The sequence below is a fragment of the Macaca fascicularis genome, chromosome 18 (genome assembly GCF_037993035.2).
Source record: "Macaca fascicularis isolate 582-1 chromosome 18, T2T-MFA8v1.1".
In the NCBI taxonomy this organism is placed as follows: Eukaryota; Metazoa; Chordata; class Mammalia; order Primates; family Cercopithecidae; genus Macaca; species Macaca fascicularis.
Window position 1 is genome coordinate 76,320,126 of NC_088392.1, and position 22,243 is coordinate 76,342,368.

Consider the following 22,243-nt stretch of genomic DNA (forward strand, 5'->3'; position numbering starts at 1 on the left):
GATGCCAGCCTCATAAAATGAGTTACGGAGGATTCCCTCTTTTTCTATTGTTTGGAATATTTTCAAAAAGAATGGTACCAGCTCCTCTTGGTACCTCTGATAGAATTTGGCTGTGAATCCATCTGGTCCTGGACTTTTTTTTGGTTGGTAGGCTATTAATTACTGCCTCAATTTCAGAACTTGTTATTGGTCTGTTCAGGGATTCAACTTCTTCATGATTTAGACTTGGGAGGGTGTATGTGTCCAGGAATTTATCCATTTCTTCTGGATTTTCTAGTTTACTTGCATAGAGGTGTTTATAGTATTCTCTGATGGTAGTTTGTATTTCTGTGGGATCAGTGGTGATATCCCCTTTATTATTTTTTATTGCTTCTATTTGATTCTTCTCTCTTTTCTTCTTTATTAGTCTGGGTAGGGTTCTGTCTATTTGGTTGATCTTTTCAAAAAACCAGCTCCTGGATTCATTGATTCTTTTGAAGGTTTTTTCATGTCTCTTGTCTTTTTCAGTTCTTCTCTGATCTTAGTTATTTCTTGCCTTCTGCTAGCTTTTGAATGTGTTTGCTCTTGCTTCTCTAGTTCTTTTAATTGTGATGTTAGAGTGTCAATTTTAGATCTTTCCTGCTTTCTCTTCTGGGCATTTAGTAGTATAAATTTCCCTCTAAGCACTGCTTTATCTGTGTCCCACAGATTCTGGTATATTGTGTCTTTGTTCTCATTGGTTTCAAAGAACTTACTTATTTCTGCCTTAATTTTGTTATTTACCCAGTAGTCATTCAGGAGCAGGTTGTTCAGTTTCCATGTAATTGTGTGATTTTGAGTGAGTTGAATTTCTTAATCCTGTGTTCTAACTTGATTGCACTGTGGTCTGAGAGACTGTTTGTTATAATTTCCGTTCTTTTGCATTTGCTGAGGCGTATTTTACTTCCAATTATGTGGCCAATTTTAGAATAAGTGCGAAGTGGTGCTGAGAAGAATTCATATTCTGTTGATTTGTGGTGTAGAGTTCTGAAAATGTCTATTAGGTCCACTTGGTCCCAAGCTGAGTTCAAGTCCTGAATATCCTTTTTAATTTTCTTTCTTGTTGATCTGTCTAATATTGACAGTGAGATGTTAAAGTCTCCCACTATTACGTGTGGGAGTCTAAGTCTCTTTGTAGGTCTCTAAGAACTTGCTTTAGGAATCTGGGTGCTCCTGTATTGGGTGCATATATATTTAGGATAGTTAGCTCTTCTTGTTTCATTGATACCTTTACCATTATGTAATGCCCTTCTTTGTCTCATTTGATCTTTATTGGTTTGAAGTCTGCTTTATCTGAGACTAGGATTGCAACCCCTGCTTTATTTATTTATTTATTTATTTATTGCTTTCTATTTACTTGGAAAATATTCCTTCATCCCTTTATTTTGAGCCCATGTGTGTCTTTGCACATGAGATAGGTCTCCTGAATACAGCACTGATGGGTCTTGACTCTTCCTCCAGTTTGTCAGTCTCTGCCTTTTAAATGGGGCATTTAGCCCATTTACATTTAAGGTTAATATTGTTATATGTGAATTTGATCCTGTCATTATGATGCTAGCGGGTTATTTTGCCCATTAGTTGATGCAGTTTCTTCATAGTGTCAATGTTCTTTAAAATTTGGCATGTTTTTGCAGTGGCTGGTACTGCTTGTTTCTTTCCCTGTTTAGTGCTTCCTTGAGGAACTCTTGTATGGCAGGCCTGATGGTGACAAAATCTCTCAGCATTTGCTTGTCTGTAATGGATTTTATTTCTCCTTTGCTTATGAAGCTTAATTTGGGTGGATATGAAATTCTGGGTTGAAAATTCTTTTCTTTAAAAATGTCAAATATTGGCCCCCACTTTCTTCTGGCTTGTAGGGTTTCTGATGAGTGATCCGCTGTTAGTCTGATGGGCTTCCCTTTGTGGGTAACCCGACCTTTCTCTCTGACTTCCTTTAATATTTTTTCCTTCATATCAACCTTGTTGAATCTGATGATTATGTGTCTTAGGGTTGCTCTTCCCAAGGACTATCTTTGTGTTGTTCTTTGTATTTCCCGAATTTCAATGTTGGCCTGTCTTGTTAGGTTGGGGAAGTTCTCCTGGACAATATCCTGAAGAGTGTTTTCCAAGTTGGTTCCATTCTCCCTGTCACTTTCAGGTAAACCAGTCAAACATAGGTTTCTTATTTTCACATAGTCCCATATTTCTTGGAGGCTTTGTTTGTTCCTTTTCATTCTTTTTTATCTAATGTTGTCCTCATGCTTTATTTCATTGAGTTGATCTTCAATGCCTGATATCCTTTCTTCCGCTTGATTGATTTGGCTCTTGATACTTGTGTATACTTCATGAAGTTCTCGTGCTGTGTTTTTCAGCTCCATCAGGTCATTTATGTTCTTCCCTAAATTGGTTATTCTAGTTAGCAATTCGTCTAACCTTTTTTCAAGGTTCTTAGCTTCCTTGCATTGGGTTAGAACATGCTCCTTTAGCTTGGAGGAGTTTGTTATTACCCACCTTCTGAAGCCTACTTCTGTCAATTTGTTAAACTCATTCTCCATCCAGTTTTGTTCCCTTGCTGGTGAAGAGTTGTGATCCTTTGGAGGAGAAAAGGCATTCTGGTTTTTGCAATTTCAGGCTTTTTGCTCTGGTTTCTCCCCATCTTCATTGGTTTATCTACCTTTGGTCTTTGATGTTGATGGCCTTTGGATGGGGTTGTGGTGTGGACGTCCTTTTTGTTGATATTTATACTATTCCTTTTTGTTTGTTAGTTTTCCTTCAAACAATCGGGCCCCTCTGCTGCAGGTCTGCTGCAGGTCTGCTGTTTATTGCAGGTCTGCTGTCCACTTTGGACTCCGTTTGCCTGGGTATCAACAGTGGAGGCTGCAGAACAGCAAAGATTGCTGCCTGTTCTTCCTCTGGAAGCTTCGTTCCAGAGGGGCACACACCGATGACAGCTGGAGTTCTCCTGTATGAGGTGTCTGTGAACTCCTCCTGGGAGGTGTCTCCCCATCATGAGGCATAGGGGTTAGGGACCCACTTGAAGAGGTAGTCTGTCCCTTAGCAGAGCTTGAACTCTGTGCTGGGAGAGTCGCTGCTCTTTTCAGAGCCGACAGGTAGGAGTGTTTAAGTCTGCTGAAGCTGTGCCCACAACTGCCCCTTCCCCCAGGTGCTCTGTCCCAGGGAGATGGGAGTTTTACCTGTAAGCCCCTGCCTGGGGCTGCTGCCCTTCTTTCAGAGATGTCCTGCCCAGTGAGGAGGAAGCTAGGGAGGCAGTCTGGCTACAGCAGCTTTGCGGAGCTGCGGTGGGCTCCACCCAGTTCTGACTTCCCAGTGTCTTTGTTTATGCTGTGAGGGGAAAACTGCCCACTCAAGCAAGCCTCAGTAATGGCAGACGCCTCTCGCCCCACCTAGCTGGAGCATCCCAGGTTGACTTCAGACTGCTGTGCTGGCAATGAGAATTTGAAGCCAGTGGATCTTAGCTTGCTGGGCTCCATTAAGGTGGGGTCTGCTGAGCTAGACCACTTGGCTCCCTGGCTTCAGTCCCCTTTCCAGGGAAGAGAACGGTTCTGTCTTGCTGCCTTTCCAGGTGCCACTGGGGTATGAAAAGAACCTCCTGCAACTAGCTCAGTGTCTGCCCAAACAGCCGCACAATTTTGTGCTTGAAACCCAGGGCCCTGGTAGCACAGGCACAGGAGGGAATCTCCTGGTCTACGGGTTGCAAAGACCGTGGGAAAAGCGTAATATCTGGGCTAGAGTGCACCATTCCTTATGGCACAGTGCCTCACAGCTTCCCTTGGCTAGGGGAGGGAAGTTCCTTGACCCCTTGCGCTTCCCCGGAGGCAATGCCCCCACCCTGCTTCTGCTCTCCCTCTGTGGGCTGCACCCACTGTCTAACCAGTCCCAATGTGATGAGCCAGGTACCTTAGTTGGAAATGCAGAAATCACCCACCTTCTGTGTTGATCTTGCTGGAAGCTGCAGACCGGAGTTGTTCCTATTCGGCCATCTTGCCAGCCATCCATCAGTTTTTTAGATTTTTAAACTTCCCAAGGAAAGCAATGATCTTTTCTTCCTGCAGTGGCCAGTAAGTGGCCATTATTTCTGATGGCTTTTTGAGGAGTGCTGATTTTTTCTGATGCAAGTAATTATTGGATGCTTTCTGTGGGGCTGTGGATATCAGCTCACTTGATGTCTGACCACATGATGTTGCTCTTCTGTAGCTCCTAACCGGCAAGTGCATCAGGAGTATCCTCAAAGCTAAGAGCCCCAGTGTCTTCCCTTAGGTTAGAGACTGGGCCATATACAAGTTAATCTTTGTAATCTTATGAAAGTTCAAGGTTCTGAAATGAAAAGTGAAACTGAAGTTGAACTTGCACTGTGGCATGGTGGACTTGGCCTTCAGCAGATGAAGTTGGTCTAGAAAGCTGAATCTTGAAGATAGCTGACAACTGGCTATACTATGGTATCAGGACATTTTACTGCTTTTAGGTGAATATCACTCAAAACTTTATCAGTGTTTGTGGTAAGTTAAGGCTATGTTGAAAAACTTAAGTGTTTTTCCACAGATGTGCTAGAGAGTAGTGGCTTACTTATGCTCCTGACTACCCTTGGCTGCTGTGCTGCAACTTGGCATGACTGTCTTTTATATTTTGTTGTGTCTTCCCTTTTGACAACTCAGTTTTCTCATTGATGCTTGGGTATCTGCTTTAGCAGTCTTTATTTCCTGTGAATTTCTGAAGGTGCAGATACCAGATAACATGATTTTTGTGCATATGGTTGAGTACAGGCTCTGAGTCAACTGAATAAATGCATGGATTTGATGACATCTGTTTTGGCTGCTCAGAGGTTTTGTTTTGGTATATATACTCTCTAGGACATAATTTTCCATGTAACTGAAAGGTACCTTAACTGTAAATAGATGGTACCCCATCCTTTCCTCTCTTCATTACACTGCCTACTAATCAATATAAAATCTGATAGACAAGTTTAAATATTAAATCACCTGAACATTTTTTATTTGAAATATAAAATCACTGAATATTTTTTTTCCTCAACAATTCAAAAATATTCTTTGCTTTTAGTTCAGCTTTCTCCTCTGGGCCTGGTGTAGACTCTATGGAAGTAATTCTGCCTGATGAAAAGGTTAAAAGATGTTCCCTAAAACACTTTACAAAAGAACCGTCTCTCTGGAAGTTGACTCTCATGGGGATAAAGTAGCTTTCAAACTCCAGCAATAGTGGTTAGTTTTGAAATATCTGACCTGTTTGTGTGCAAGGTGGGAGTTTACCTCCCTGGAATACCACTTAAGGCAGCAATGCAGCTCTTGAAAGAAGTTTTATAAAAGCAAAACACCAAGCTCTAAAGAACAAGGCATTTTAATGTGAGCTGCTACTACTTTCGCAAGAGCCCAGTTGCTTTCCTAGAAAGCCACGCTGTGATTCCCAGCAACCGTGGACATGCTGTTCCTCCTGTGGTTAAATCACATCTTGATTTCAGCTGTTGAGCACTGGTTAATCCTTCTAAAGTTTGGACAACGAATGAAGTGAATGAAGTTTGGACAGTGAATAAAGTATCTTCCTCCACCCTCCAAGATATTGATGGTCACTCTTTGCATTTGTGTGTGCTTTACAGTTTCTCAGTGACAGTCCAGTTCAGTTCTTAATTTACCCTGAGGATGATCCTAAACTTGCGGTAGCCATTGTTTTCTGCGGTGCCATTCTCTCACTTTGGCATTTGAATATGTCTCTGACATAGCAATTACAACTTTGCATTTTAATTACTTAATTACTCAGTTGCTTACTCTGTTAGACTGGAAGCTTCTGAGAGGCCGTGGACATGTCTTTTTCATGCCCCATGTCAGTGTCTGTTCACTGTAACAGGCTCACAAATGTTTGTGAAATGAACAAATGTTGAATCCTCAGTCTGTTCTCCGTCTGTGGCTTGTCTAACGCCTCATCCTGGAGGACTCAGCTCAGAGTTCTCTTTCTCTAAAGAGGCGTCACTAGCACCCCACCTCCCTGAGCTAGCTTCGGTGCCACTTTTGTGTGCCTTCAGTGAATGTTGAACGAGGAAAGTGTTCACATCATTGCAACATCACTATCTTCCTGCCACACCTGACTTAAGAATGGGGCTTGAGTTATTATCCTCAACTTTGAGTCAGTGGTGCTTACCATAGTGCCTGGGCAGTGTTACTCAATACATGTACACAGTAGATTTTAAAGTTCTCTGTTTCTTTTTAGTATAATTGTGTAAATGATAAAGAAGAAAAAATTAAAGAAAACATTTTTGCCAATGAGATACATAAAAGGATTTAAAAATGCCTCTGTTGTTGTTTTTTGTTCATAATGCATTGTGGTAGTTAATTCAACCAATTGAGTGCCGGACATATCTCAGATTATCCATCATGGGTGATATAGATGTATCAAATTACTGTTTCTGCTTTTTTGTCAGATAAAATTCAGTTGTCAGCATAAACCAGAATCATATAAATGGTGTAAAAGAACCACCGTTCCTTTACATAGTTTGGGCTAAGAATCATTTTGGACACCATCAGCTCCCAGCCTCAATAGCCACTCAAACAAACAATCCTTTGATTGTAACTCAAAATATCCCATTTATCCTTCCCACTTCCTCATATCACTGCCTTAGATTACCATTGGTCTACTCTTCCCACCTAATATTTTCTCATTATGTTATTATAAAATTATATTATTGTGCATTTTTATTCATATTGCTTTGCTAGTCTACCCAGTGTGCTTATGGGTACTTGGCTTGTTTTTTTACCTGGATTGAAAATGATTACTTGAAAGAGTTATTTACAAACCTGTTGGTTAAATGAAAGAAAAATTAGCCTTGAATAAAAATACCCAAGATAATCAGTGGTATTAACTCCTGTACATTTCTTCCCATTTCATTATTGGCAACAATAAAAGTGCCATTTATACAGGAGCGAATGTTGGAAATGATTCTCGTGGCATCTCTTGACAGACCTGTGGAGGGCACTCTGTGGAGGTAGAAGATGGAGTGCACTTAGTATCGAGTGCCTCTGTGAGTCATCACAGATATGCTTCTGACCTTCAGACCATTTTAGCAGTTAGTAGATAATGTTTGTCTTCTCTAGGGTTGTGTAAGCTCAGAGAATTGGACATCTGTTTTGAATAATTTGATCTTAAATAACATTTTTAAGTAAAGCCACATGAGTGTTATTATATCATTTTATTGCATTAGGAAGCAACAAGAATAAAAAATATCCTCTGGTCTTCTGAAGAGATCCAGGGGTTGATTTAATTGTTTATATTATATTAAATGTCCTACTTAAAATTCATGTTTTTCAATGAACATTGGTAGTTGTTAAATAATAGATTTTATTTTCATCTCCTTATCTTGCATTCTGTCACTAATTCTTTTGTTTACTTGAGAAGAAATAATAGAATTAGTTTTGACTCCATACTGCCATCATAAGCATAGTGAGTTTTAACTTTTATTTTTTAATAAGAGAATAGCTCATGTAATTTGAGAGTCGACTAATTTTACTTTTTAAGAGTTGTAATTCAAAGCTGAAGATGACCCTAATAGCTTCTAATGTACTTTTTTTGTTCTATTTTTAATTTTCTCCAGAGAGCATACACCACCATTATTTGGTTATCTGACTCTGAGATGTGCTATGAAACCTTGATTATATGTTGGGCTAAATCATCAGCTCTAGAATCTGACTGACAGGATTACAATCTGCTTTTCTGTGTAACCTTAGGGAAGTTTTTTTTAAACCCTCCTGATTATAAAGTGACAGTACTTCTCTCAATGTTTACTAAAGGGACGGAATGACATAAAGTGCTTAGCAGAGTGGCTGGCACATAGCTAGCACTCAGTACAGGTTCAGTAACAACAAGAGCAACTGTAACAACAACACAGCCAGAAGGAGGGAGCAGAAGAAGTCAAGATGATTGCCTGTGCTTAGAACAGGGGATGCCAGGAGACCTCTTTTCTTTTGGGCTGGAAACTGCTTTCACATTAGCTAGTCTTCTTTTCTTTGAAGTAACAGGACTGCTTTATATAAACCACTGATCGTGATCATTAATAAATTAAAAAATACTATTTTCATGTCTGGAGCAGTTGCTTCGTATTTATAGTCAATAAATCAAAACCTTGTAAGGTTAAAAATATATACGGCTTTTGGCTAGAAACCTGACTTGTAGGACTGTCTTCTGTAGAAATGAAAACTGTTCACGTGGCTCCTTACCGGATGTTCTTTGTTGTAGCGGGTGTCGAAAATGTAAATTTGGGTCTCTGTGTCCTTACTGGCCTGAAGAGTTGTCAACATTATATTATTGGTAAAGGAACAGAACAAGCTGCAGAGGAATGTGTCAGCTTATTATTCTTTGAATAAAGTAGGAAAAATTTTTTTAAACCTTTCATCTATGTGTCTGTATGTTTATTTACATATAAAGAAGTATTGAGGGAAACATACTATTGTCTAAATGGGATAAGTTTCTGGTCAGTTAAGTGAGAGTTGGGAAGAAATGGTTACTTTTTCCTTTGGAATCCTTTTTTTTGACATTTTATAAAGGCATATGCAATTTTTGTTAATTGTTTTAATGAAAACTTAAAATGAGGAAAGAAGGAACTGGGTCTCTATGTAAACAAAACAGTTTGCAAGGATTTCTAGAATTTAGCTATCTTGTTTTTATGTTCTGAGAGTAATATAAATAATTTTCCCCAATATACAGTTATTTCCCTCTAAAGCCGATAGATCGTTTGTCAAGTGAGGACATTTCAAATGAAGCTTTTAAAAAATGAAATTTTAAAAGTGGTTATGCTAGAGACAAAAAAAAAAAAGGGAGAGAGAAACGCCTCTTTAGACCTCTATGAAAAATGAGTTTTAAAACCTAAAGTTTTAATAGAAATGTAATAAGTTATACTGGGTTCTGAATTAACAACAGCAACAACAAAACCTGAAAACGAAATAGTGTACTCAATAAAAATAACTTTCCATCCAGCCAAGCTTAGTGATACAGTGATAGAAATATACATGTATGAATCTGTTTCTAGACCACCTACCTAAGGGAGTAAATCAAGATGCACTGAGTTCAGCTATTTCAATTATCCTATAGCTCCCACAGCAAGGAGCCAAGGAGCTGAAAACACTAGGAGAAACAGAAAACCGAAAGCTTCCTTCAGAAATTCTTCACAAATGGCCTGGTGCGGTGGCTCATGTCTGTAATCCCAGCACGTTGGGAGGCTGAGGCGGGCGGATCACTTGAGGCCAGGAGTTTGAGATCAGCCTGGCCAGCATGGTGAAACCCTGTCTCTACTGAAAATGAAAAATAAGTTAGCTGGGCATGGTGGCGGGTGCCTGTAATTCCAGCTATTGGAAAGGCTGAGGCAGGAAAATCACCTGAACCAGGAGCAGAGGTTGCAGTGAGCCGAGGTCATACCACTGCCCTCCAGCCTGGGTGACAGAACGAGACTGTCTCAAGAAAAAGAAAAAAAGGAAATTCTTTACAAATGATAAATGACATATCCCACAGTGGGTAAATTGTTCACTATATTATGGTGTATCCAAGGATACTATGGGTATCAGTGGAACATTCTTGGTAACATGCACCTTTTTTTTTTTTTTTTTTTGATGGGGTCTCCCTCTATTGCCCAGGCTGGAGTGCAGTGACACTATCTCAGCTCACTGCAGCCTCTGCCTCCTGGGTTCAAGTGATTCTCGTGCCTCAGCCTCCTGAGTAGCTGGACCTACAGGTGTGTGCCACCATGCCCAGCTAGTTTTTTTGTATTTTTAGTACAGATGGCGTTTCACCATATTGGCCAGGCTGGTCTTGAACTCCTGACCTCAAGATCCGCCCGCCTCTGCCTCCCAAAGTGCTGGGATTACAGGTGTGAACCACCGCACCCGGCCAACATGCACCAGTCTTGCCAAAGACCTGAACTTTACCATCTTTACTCTTTTTTCTGCAAATTCGTTTGTAAAAACCATTTCCTCCCTGCCTCTTCCTTTCTCTCTATCCCGGTCACTCTCCCTGTATATTTGTATGTGTGTATATACCTGTAATAAAGCCGTGCATTGCTTAATGACAGAGTTGCATTCTGAGAAATGTATTGGCAGGTGATTTTTTCATTGTGTGAACAGGATAGAGTGCACTTACACAAATCGAGATGGTAGAGCCTACTCCACACCTAGACTACAAACTGTAGCATGTGACTGTACTGAATAACTGTAGGCGACTAGAATACTATGGTAAGTATTTGTGTATCTAAACATAGAAAAGGTGCAGTAAAAACACAGCATTACAATCTTATGGGACTGCAGTTATATATATGGTCCATCTTTTGCCAAAATGTCCTTAAGTGATGCATGACTGTGTGTGTGTGTGTGTGTGTGTGTGTGTGTGTGAGAAATTCAAAATGTCTATATTGATATAAATTCATTAGGTGATTTAAAAAAATTGGTTTAGTCAAATTAAATTTTCAAATTGGTTATCTTTTTTAAATCGCATGTCCAACCAAGTACCGAAGAAAGACATATTAATTTTCTGTAATGCATTCTCAATGATATAACATGATCCAAAATTCAGTTCAGTTAGATATTGTTAGCGCTTTTAAAAACTTTTTAAAAATCATTTAAAACTTTTATTATGAAAATGCTCAAAATACAGATGAGGAAGAATCCACCCTCAAGCTTGTCTTAAAACAACACTCATAGTTGATAATTCTATGGGTCAGCAATTGGGGCTGGACTCTGCTGAATGGTTCAGCTGATCTGAGCCATGCATGGCTGATCTTGGCTGCGTTCACTTTTGCATCTGCAGTCAGCTGTCAGGTCAGCTGGTCCTAACTGGGAAGGCTGTTCTCTGCTCCACATTGTCTCCCGTCCTCCAGCAGTCTAGCCTGGACCTGCCCCCATGGTAGTGAGCATGTTCACATGTTATTCTCTGCTATCTTAAATTTATTTAGCTCTGCTATCTTATGTTTATGAATAAAATTAGGTGTTATTTATATATATACTTACAAGGATATAATGTTCTTCCTGAAGTTATCTAACTAATGTGCTTCCCCTTAAACTGAGCGGCAGCTTAGTATCATGCTTAAGAGCACAAAGTCTAGAGCACATTTGCCTGAGGTTCATATTCTGTCTCTACCACTTACTACCTACATGATCTTGAGCAAGCTACTTACCCCCTCTACGCCTGAGTTTCCTCCTTGTCTGTAATGAGTAAAAGGGTTAATATACGTAAAACATTTGGAAGAATGCCCAGCACGTATTAAATATCATATATCAGCTATTATCAGTTCCCATAGTAATTGTTAATATAGTTATGTATTTAATGATTTGAAAGTTTTTAACAATTGGTTTTATAAGTATAATTAGCAGCTTTCATAATCACCATTAATTATTGTAGCCTTTTGCTCTTACAATTAAATATATATATTTATAATTTAATAGACTTGGTAGCATCTAAGCATTTAAATCACACTAGAAGATTTTTTACTCCATGTTGCATCTAGAATGATTATTTATATTTGAAAATTCATGTTTCGATATTGAAGATAAATCCAAGTGCCATGCCTGGTTTGTATTACTGATCTTGTTATGCTGATTTAGAGATGGATGATGGTAACCTGTATAATTCCATGATCATTGATACCCATAATTTTATGGTGTAAGAAATTACCTTGAAGTAAGAACTCTGTTATCTTGTCTTCCTAGGCTAAGTTCAAATGCATTTGGATAAAAACTGGGACAAAGGTTGAATTTTGACTTATATCTGTTCTATGCCAGTCACTCTTTTAAGAAACATTTTACATGATTTACTTTATTTAATTTATTCAACCACCTCTTTGATTAAGAAACTTGCAAAGAAGAGTAGTTCACTTGCTCAAGGACGTACAGCGTGTGACTGAGTCAAGATCCTAATTCCAGTTGTTTGGCTACAGAGCCCAGCTTTTCCTACCAAGCTCAGGGAGCCTGCCTCAGGTCCTGCCCAGCACAGGACTTTGCTTGCCTTAGTCCAGTTCTTTCACAGTAGGCACTGTGTTTTTCAGTTGATGGATGAACTGGCTCAGATTGAAAGTGATTTTCATAAGGTCACAGAACTAGCAAGTTTTGTAGGTGGGAGTTATCTGCCAGCCTGCTCTTGCAAGGAGTGTGACTCTCTCTGTGGCCTCTGCTGTTGGGATGCTGTGTGTGATAAAATCCCTGCTTCTTTCTTTCCTGAACCCTTCCAGGAACTTCACCAGAACCTCACAAGCACATAGTGTTGAAATGTTTATGTAATTAAGAAATTTATCCATGTTAAAATTATACCCAGCATTTGCTTTAACTTAAATGTCTTGGTTCAGTGGTAAAATAACTATTTTCCCAGACATCTCTGTTCTAATAGTATTTCTGCTAATGCAGATTGCTTTTTCATATTATTTGCTAATTATTTATTGGTATTTTGATGCTTTTTCTGGTTAATGAATCCAACAGATTCCTTAAGTTCCAGACTTTTGATAATTTATAAACTTGATACTGTATTGTTAGTTTAATGTGGAAGCCGTTTCATTTTCTCCACTGACTCACCTTGTTAAGTTTCGACAGTTCCTTCTTTTCTACCTTCTGAGCAAGCAGTGAAAATTCCTGCATGACTCTGGTTTCCCACCCTAGTTGGCTAATGAAACATCCTTTGGCTTCTTCTTCAGGAATATGGGGGACGTTCAATCAGGAATGTCGACAGAACCCTTGGAGTCTTTTGAACTGTTTTATAGGACAAAGGATGACTTAGCAAGCTTCTTCTGAGTACCACTAGCAAGTATTTGAATGTGTCAAAGATAGACCTTTTAAATATTTAAGTTTGGCCTGCATTTTATATGTAAGCTAACTGTACAATGTCTTCTTAAGGCAAGTCATAATAGTTTAGCTGGTAGACTATCACCAGATGGCTCTGATCTGCAGACCATACTGAATAGCACAAGCTTTTTTTCACACGTGGAAAGAAAAAAAGATCTCTGAATCAACACTAATTTAGGGGAAAAATAAGCGGAAGCTTATATTGTGATGGCTTGTGTCATTCTGAGATTTATAACAAAAACGAACCTGTTTCTAAAGATGTCAATCAATGAAAAACTTGACGTATGGGAAATTAAACAGCCTCTTTAGAACATTCTAAATAGTCAGCCTGTCACTACTCGATTGTTGTATGTGTGGCTCATTTCCTGAGATACAGTCATTAGCGTCCTCAGATAGTTAAAAGGTTGTGTTTGCTTTACTCAGTGTTTGTTTTTTACTTACAAATTACAAAACTCACACTTAGTATTTTCCACCTAAGTCACTGAAGCAGTTTGTCTAAATGACACACTGTAATACAATTTAGTTCTCATTAAAGCTTCCCTTTTCTTATAAAAGGAGAGCACATTACTTGTTACTACGGAACCCCCAGGGTTTCCTCTCTGCAGTGAGCCTCTTCCGATGCTGCTTTGTCTCGTATGATAACTGTGTTTCACAAGTCCCTTTTAAGATTGACGGTCCTAAATCCATAAAGTTTATAGCCACTTCTGGTGGTTACTTATGTACCCGTTGGTGAACTTAATGATCTGATTTGCTAATTCTGTGAATCTCTTTTTATTCTTTCTGTGCTGAATGAAAACAACTTAAAATACGATACACAACTGAACTGTGAAGTTCTTGCTGGAGGAATAGGTCCAAGTTTGTATTGCTTGTAGTTCTCAAAATGCCCCAACACATAATGGGTGCTCAGATGAATCCTGCCATGGCTAAAAGGGACTAGTTAAGGTGAAATAATATATTTTTGTTCAGCTCAATATTTCTATGAATAATAAAAATAGCCATTCAGTTGTGCTGTGAATCACTAAATTGACAATTGAATATCTTTTTGGTATTTAATATAAATGTCTTAAAGCAAAGGTTATATGCACATCTGAGGTATATGAGCTGTGCTTATTAATTTTGTAGCACCTAGATGGATGTGGAATTCCTTCAAGTAGAACAGAGTACCAGGAACTAAATGGCATGATTTGTAGAATGGTCCATGCCAGGATGATCCCATTAGCCCCTGTCCCTGGTGAGGGAGTGTATTAGTCCATTCTCACACTGCTATGAAGAAATACCTGAGGCTCGGTATTAAAAGGAAAGAGGTTTAATTGACTCACTGCTCTGCATAACTGGGAACGACTCAGGAAACTTAACAATCCTGGCAGAAGGTGGAGCAAACACATCCTTCTTCACATGGTGGCAGGAGGGAGAAGTGCCCAGCAAAGGGGGAAAAGCCCCTTATAAAACCATCAGATTTCAGGAGAACTCACTCTCATGAGGGTAACCACCCCCATGATTCAATTAACTCCCACTGGGCCCCTCCCACGACACGTGGGGGTTATAGGAACTACAATTCAAGATGTGATTTGGATGGGGACACAGCCAAGCCATATCAGGGAGTAAAGAGATGTGCAGTTGGTTAGAGAGTTTTACTTCAGCTTTCTTGTGATACAGTGTTACTTCTTTTTGCTATCTTACTGTGTTTTCACCAGCACATCATGAATAGGGCAAAAGCTAGTACAACTAACAAATGGTCTCTTTCAGTAATTGTTGGGAATCCACAAGGAAGGCAAGAAGAGACAGGGCAAATAGAAAAGAAAATGTGTCATTTGGGAGAAGACAGAATTTTTGTTATTCATGTCTCATTCCCTAGTGGCTGAGAAATAAGTATTTCATGTTTGTAGGAGGGGCATAGAAGAGGCAGTAGCTTAGGAAGGATGCATGATATCTGGTCTGCAGAATGCGAATGCAACTTGGAGACTGGTTTCATCAGACTGAAATGGGTGCTAATAAGCATTTTTAGAGCAATGGTGGCACCTGCCTGCAGAGGCTTTGTTCCCTTTGAGCGTTTCTCCCGTAGTTCATTTATTTCTCCCCAGACCTTCCTCTTCCCTATTTCAGGAAGTTTCTTGAGACACATTCTTTAGGTGCTGTGTGAGTACTGGCTGAGGGAGTTGGAGGAGGGGTGTAACCTGGCATTATGATAATCGGGATGAGATCAAAGTGTAAAGGACAAATTAAAAATGAAAAGCTTTCTAAGGAAGCAGAGCACAGTGGTTTTGATTATTGGGAGGAGTTGCATTATGGTCTTAAAGCATTTGTGGGCTCTGATGGTTGCAGCCAGAATTAACTGATTAATTGATTTTGCAAAATGCAACTGAGTTAGAATAGAAAATGTACACGCAGTACATATGTACACGTGGTTAAAAGCATAGTGATACATATTTTTTTAATGAAAGCCTCGGTATGTGTGTGTAGGTACATGTATATAGACACACATTGCTTTACACATGTATACTGGATGTAAAGAACAATATATTGGCCTGGCATGGTGGCTCACACCTGTAATCCCAGCACTTTGGGAGGCTGAGGCAAGTGGATCACATGAGGTCAGGAGTTTGAGACCAGCCTGTCCAACATGGTGAAACCCCGTCACTACTAAAAATACAAAAATTATCTGGCATGGTAGTGTGTGCTTGTAATCCCAGCTACTCGGGAGGCTGAGGCACGAGAATCACTTGAACCCAGGAGGCGGAGGTTGCAGTGAGCTGAGATTGTGCCATTGCATTCCCACCTGGGTGACAAGAGCAAAACTCTGTCTCGGAGTGCGGCAGGGGGGGAAATACAATACAGTATTTTGTACTATGAGTTACAGTCAAACTGTTTGAAAACTATTAGTCTTAGGAGTATTGCCTTTGGAGTTTAAAGGTAAAAAGTTTGCCTTCCCCTTGGCCTTATCTGATGCTTTCACTTGTCCTCTGGTGGGTTCACCCTGCTCTCTTTCTTCAGACCTTCATTGTTGTGAGGATTTAATTAGATAAAGTTCATGGAGGACCTGGCTTAGGCACCGGTGGCCCATTTTGCTCCCATACCCTCTCCCCTTCTCCTTAAGATGTGCAGATGTACGTGGTGATTCTACGTGCCGTGGCCTGCTGGCACCCCTTGTTTTCTCCTTTCCTTGAAGCCAGGTCTTTTCTGTATTCAGAGCCTGGGTACAACCTTTCCATTCACCATGACTATGTGTGTCCACTTGCTTCCCGCTTTCCCTCTTCATTTTCTTCTGCAACGTTCTTTCATATTCAAAGGGCTTGGCTTTTATAACTTACCCTTGGGTTAAGAAACCAGATTTTTTTTTCATTCTTTTCTTTCAAATTTCCTCATCTACTGTTGAGGGAAAATGTATATTTGGGTACCAAGGATGCTATACTGCTTTTCTCTTTGCTATAACTTTAAGCCTGTGCTACTCAGTGTGGTCGGCAGATCAGAGCTGGCCCACGCATTGTTTCTAGTCCCTGATCAGTTCAATACAGAAACTGAGAGCAAGTCTTTAGAAAATTTTTATAGGAATTTGACAGAGTAATTTTATTTCTTTGAATAATAACAAATGTGGGGCTACCATGTTGTGTGTCTAAACAATTTCATTTTTCTAGCAATTCCTGTTTATTGTGTTTTATATAAATTGGTCTGAGATGCACTGGACTTTAAAAAAAAACAACTGATTTTTCATTATAGATTGTTTGAGAAGTGCTGCTCTAGTGAACTGAACTGTTCTAACCGGTTGTATCCGAATAGGTCAGATGAAGCACAAATAACCCCATAAAAGAGAGTCAGGAGATATGCCTGCAGTGAGGGAACTCGTTAACATTTTGTTTCCCTCTTGTGTTCTAAATCCACACATTTAAAGGCATGGTCATACAAGAAAAAGGCAAAACAGCCCAAGGGAGGCAAAGACCAATAATCTGTGGCTTTTGCTAAAATTAAGAACTTTAAAAAGTGAATTTTATAATAGCTTTAAAGTTCATAAAATGCTGCTTCTCTGTAAGCTAAAGTATTGAAGAATACATGTAGCTCTTCCTTCCTGCTGGATAATGGAAAATATTCTGTTTTTGTTGTTTGCAAAGTTTCTCAAATATACTTGGAAGACAATTCATGTAGTTTTCTCAGCCTTGACAAATCTAGAGCCCCAAACACACCAATGCAAATTTTGATGATGGGTTAGAAAGGAATAACTAGTTCTGTGTAGTTATTACTGCTGTCACAAACAATGATGGAAGATAGTTTAATCAAAAGCATTTGCCAATGGATATGATTAGCTACATTTAATTCACCCAGAGATTTGAGAATGTGAACATTGCATGTTCTTATCAAAGAGTTTTCCTTTTTGGGGAAACCAAAATAATTATTCTTAAGAAGCTTCTAAGTCTGCATCTAAAGGCTGTGCCTTTTTGAAGAGCTCATTTCATTTGCCTGCAATGATACATTTTCTACTTATATACTAGTGACTTAAGGGTGTTTCGTTATCTGAACACAGACAGAATTTCTATGCTAATTTGAATTATGATTCTTAAAAAATTTACCCAGTTGGAATGCTTTTTGTAGGAGGAAAGAATTGAAGTAAGGCAGTAACTACAGAGGGAGACCCAATTACTCTTTGAAAATGCATTTCCTCAGTCAAAACATTTAAGCAGAAGGTGAAAATTAAACATTCAGCCATATAGGGATAGCTTAAAAAACAGACTTAATAGTGTAAAATTGAATATAAATGCTTTGAATTCTGTAATTCTCTAAACATTGGTTGGTGAGTTGACTTTATACCTTCATAGCGGATAGGTGATAAAAACAAACAAAGAAGCAACATTTCTCTCCCTCCTGCCGATTGTAACTTGACTGCAGGTTGCTAGACTTTCACATTTGCTTCTGTAAACTCATTGGCACATGATAGTACACCACTGTCAGGAAACACGAGTGTGGACAGAAACGTCACCTTTTGTACTTTAAAGCTCTGAGTTAAGTCCTGATGGCCATACACTGAAATAAAGATAACCTTTCCCCAAAAACATAAGGGCAAGATTAATTGAGTTGAAGGTTTTGTGTTATCTCAGTACTAATGTTCTTCTCTCTTAAAGAAAGGAAACTTAAAAATTTACACTTAGGTGAATTATAGTAGGACCAGGAGAGTTGTGAGGTGAACAGGGGGAGATAGAAATAAATGGTAAAGAATTCCAGCTGGGCACAGTGGCTCACACCTGTAATCCTCACATTTGGGAGGGTGAGGCAGGAAGATTGCTTTAATCGTGGAGTTAGAGACCAGCCTGGGCAACATAGTAAGACTCCCTCTCTACAAAATAAAAAGTTTCAAAAAAGTACCCAGGTGTGGTGATGCATACCTGTGATCCCAGCTACTCGGGAGGCTGAAAGGGGAGGATCACTTGAGCCCAGGAGGTCGAGGCTGCTATGAGCCGTGATCCTCCCACTGCACTCCAACCTGGGGGACAGAGTGAGACCCTGTCTCCAAAAAAAAGCCACATAATTTTTAAAAGCCATACATTTAGTAGGTTTGAGGAGCTAAAGTCATCATAATGAAAGTCAGGAGCATTTGCTGGGCTTGTGCTTTGTGGCGGGCTTTGTCCCACTTGCCTTGTATGCATTCGTGGTTAATTATCAGGCTGCATAGATACACCAGTTGGGAGACTGTAGAGGAAGGGAAAAAGGGAATCTTGCAGAGGAGTGTACCTCAGGGGAAGGTGCTTGGCAGAGACTTTTCCTCTAAAAGATCATGAGTGTTGAAATCTGAGTGCTGCTCAATTGATTTCCAGATCATTTGGGAGAGACTAGCCATGGGGGCAGTCGAGATAGAATTGCCTCCCGAGGACCTGAACCTCTCCCAGAGGAAGAGTGTTCGTAGAGTCTGCATTTCCACCAAAGTCTTGCCCCTGCACTTGAGAAGCCTCTCATGAATTTCACAAAATCATATGCTGAAAATAGCAGATCTAGGGCTGGGTGTAGTGGCTCATGCCTGTAATCCTAGCACTTTGGGAGGCCAAGGTGGATGGATTACCTGAGGTCAGTAGTTCAAGACCAGCCTGACCAACATGGTGAAACCCAGTCTCTACTAAAAATATAAAAAATTAGCCAGGCATGGTGGCAGGCACCTATAATCCCAGCTACTCGGCAGGCTGAGGCAGGAGAATCGCTTGAACCCAGGAGACGGAGGTTGCAGTGAGCCGAGATCGCGCCGTTGCACTCCAGCCTGGGCGACAAGAGCAAAACTCCGTCTCTAAAAAAAAGAGAGAGTGAAAATAGCAGATCTTGTGAGAAGAACGGGGTTGGGGCTGACCCTTCCAAATCTATGCAGCTTTGTAGCTGGCGAGTGAACAAAAACAGTGACAAAGCTAATAAAAGTGCTGGCTCTCTGAACTCCACTCTGGCACAGACCCTGTGAGCCATCCTCGGCCCTGAACCTCAGACCCTGAACCCAAGGCCTCCACTTCTTCCCACTCTCCATAGAAGTCCTTAAAGTCATTCTCTTCTAACATTCTCTTCTAATAGAGACTACTTGCTGTCAACTTAAAACTATGATCTGAGATTTGTCTTCTTCACCAGTCCTTTCCTTTTTTGTCCTTTTGAAACACAGAGGAAGGGCGCAGAGGCTGCACAGTTCTTCACTTGTTCTTACAGTTTTGGAGACAGCTTAGGAGTGGAAAGGAACATGAAACCACCAAAGCCCCTTCTTGCCACTCCTTGCGTTGAGGAAAGACACTTCTGTAGGATGTTTAGCTTTGTTTAAAAGACATCATGCACTGATAAAGCTTTCCCTTTATTTGAGAGAACAGTTGCCCCGATCACTTCACAATGTTAATGTCCTGCAAAAAACTGCACATAAACCAAAAGGACTTGTGTGTAATAGGGATGTCACTCCCCATCTAGTAATCCTGTGTGAGCTAATTTGCATTACAGAAGCATGCCTCAAAGCAAAATAGACTATTCTAAGTCAAACAGGGAAAAAAGGAAGAGAAAGGACTTTAAAAGCTAGGATCACTTGAGTAACTTATATTATACCTGAATTTCACCTGGATCTCAACATAAAAATTCTTGTGTACTTTAGACACAGGAGTGTAAGTGCATTTCATGCTAGAATGGAGCACAGTGGATTAAACATTGGAGGCAGACTGTGTAGCTAGAAAAATAACAGTTTTGGAAAACTGGGTGATTTCCTAAACAGTAATGGTAGAAAGGTACCCAGTTTATGTAAATATGTGAAAGGAGACTCCTCTGAGTGCTTCACAGGATGTGGGCAACACTTATTTTGCCATCCTGTGTATATGGCCATGCTTTCCACCCTGGTTGCCCAAGCTTAAGTGATGGGAACAATGAGAGAAACAATCTTCTTGGCAATATGGTCATATTCAAGGTTTTGTTCATTCAGACGTGACCTCAAGAACATGTCATGCCTTAGTGCCACTAATAATAATATTTGTGGTAACTGTTGTAGATAACAGAGCCCCCAGTGATAGAATCTGACATAAATCAGCTTTTATTTTACTAAGAGCAGAAAAATACAATCTGTAACTCATATACACTAACGTCCTACTCTGGATTTGTGATGGGGTTCATCAACCCTGCATGTTTTGAAGATTTTTTACATTTATAAGCAATAACTAACCTGAATTATTTCAATGATACTCTCTTGCCACTTGTTCTTTCTCTGCCCCAACTCTTTCTTAAATCACAGTTAAAGTTCTTCCTTAATGCTGAAATGTATTTCATAGGTAAGTTATATTTCATAGATAGGTTCGCTTGTGACTTGGCTTTTGTATTTCTAGGTGCATAACATTCATTGCTTGAAAAATTGCTCTGTTTCAAAATAGCTACTATAATTTCTACTTTTTCAAAATAGCTACTTCACTGCTTTGAAAGGGTATTTGTTTCATATATGTTCAAAAAGCACATGAAGAAACTTGAGGTTACTGGAGTGTGGCAGAATGAGTAATGGGCTGGAAACTCAGAAGCTCAAAGTTCTGGTTTTGCCACTAACTCATCCTAAAACGTAGATAAACTGCTTCTAATCTCTCTGTGACCCCGTTCCTGTTTGTCATAAATGGTGTTAAACCTGGCTCACCTCATAGCTGTAAAGGTAGTAACCATAAGAAAGCATATGATAATATAGATCCTTTAACAACAGCCTCTTAATCTGTGAAGGATATCTACATCTGTATTTTCCATTTGATACTTACAGGAATTCTTTGGGAATTACTATAAAAGGGTGGTCTTCCTGTTTTGCTGTTTAGGCAATCACAGCATGTAAACAAGACAGAAATTCCATACATTTTCTAGTACTGTGTATGTGTGTGTTTCCTGATATGTGTGGGTAGACAATAAACACATATTAACATGTATACACACCTTGAACATTATGATTCACAATGAGGGTACCCATCTGTGTAGTATTTTTATTTTTTTCATTTTTATACTCCAAGTTCAGCTGTACTTCTTCCTTAGAATTTCAATACATTTTTTCCTCTGTGCTGAATCAGACCTATGAAAACCTATTTCCCCTTTTATGTTTGAACATTTTGCTTTTATCTTTTACTCTGTGAAATATAAAATTCCTATGGGGAAGGCTCAAGTGCTTGGTATCTGGAAAGCTTGAATCCATCTGGAAGCTCCTCAGCACTCCAGGGTAGGTTAGGGCCATTGCGTCAAGATCCAGAGAGCTCGTAAGACTTCTTAGAATGATTGTCCTCCAGTTGGGGCAGTGATTGCCTAAGTCATCACCTTGCTGTGAGAACACCTCCACTGTCAAGGAGAAGTCAGTTGTTCCAGCGATGGAGGTGGGTACTGGTGCTGAATTACATTGACAGCAGGGAACATGATGGGGCCAGTATCATCACCCTAAGATTCACAGCCCACCTCATCTTTTGTTTTTCTCTGGGTTATACAAAGTGATTACTGAGTAATGCTAACATGATGGGACAGTGCTGTTCAGTAGAACTTTCTGCTAGGTGGAGATGCTCTGTATCTGTGCTGCCCAGTGTGGTAGCTACTTGTCACATGTGGCTATTGAGCACGTGAAACACGGTTGGTGTGAATGAGGACATGCATTTTACATAAGGAATTTCAATTTTTAATTTAATTAATCACCTGTGACTCCTGACTGCTAGAATTTAAGGCGAGTCTACAAACATTTTGCTACATTTCTGTTATTTAGAAGTCAAATTACAGTGACATCCAGGGAATTTTCCATTAATATTATGTGCGCTCTTGAGAACACATAGGGGGATGACAGGAGGAGGAGGAGGTGATAAATGAAATAGGAATGAAATAAATGGCAGTTTCAGTAAGACATGGAATTGCAGGGCCAACCCATGTGAATGATGGTGGGTTTTCAGAAATAACCAGAAAGTAGTGTTTCAGGGTGTGACTCTCCTTGATTT

General features: G+C 39.7%; 1 protein-coding gene across 10 annotated transcripts in view; it reads left to right on the forward strand.

The window, feature by feature from the left end:
• The window catches only part of PTPRM (protein tyrosine phosphatase receptor type M), an 847,035-nt gene that overhangs the window by 312,909 nt on the left and 511,883 nt on the right, over nt 1–22,243 (forward strand). The window lies entirely within an intron of this gene.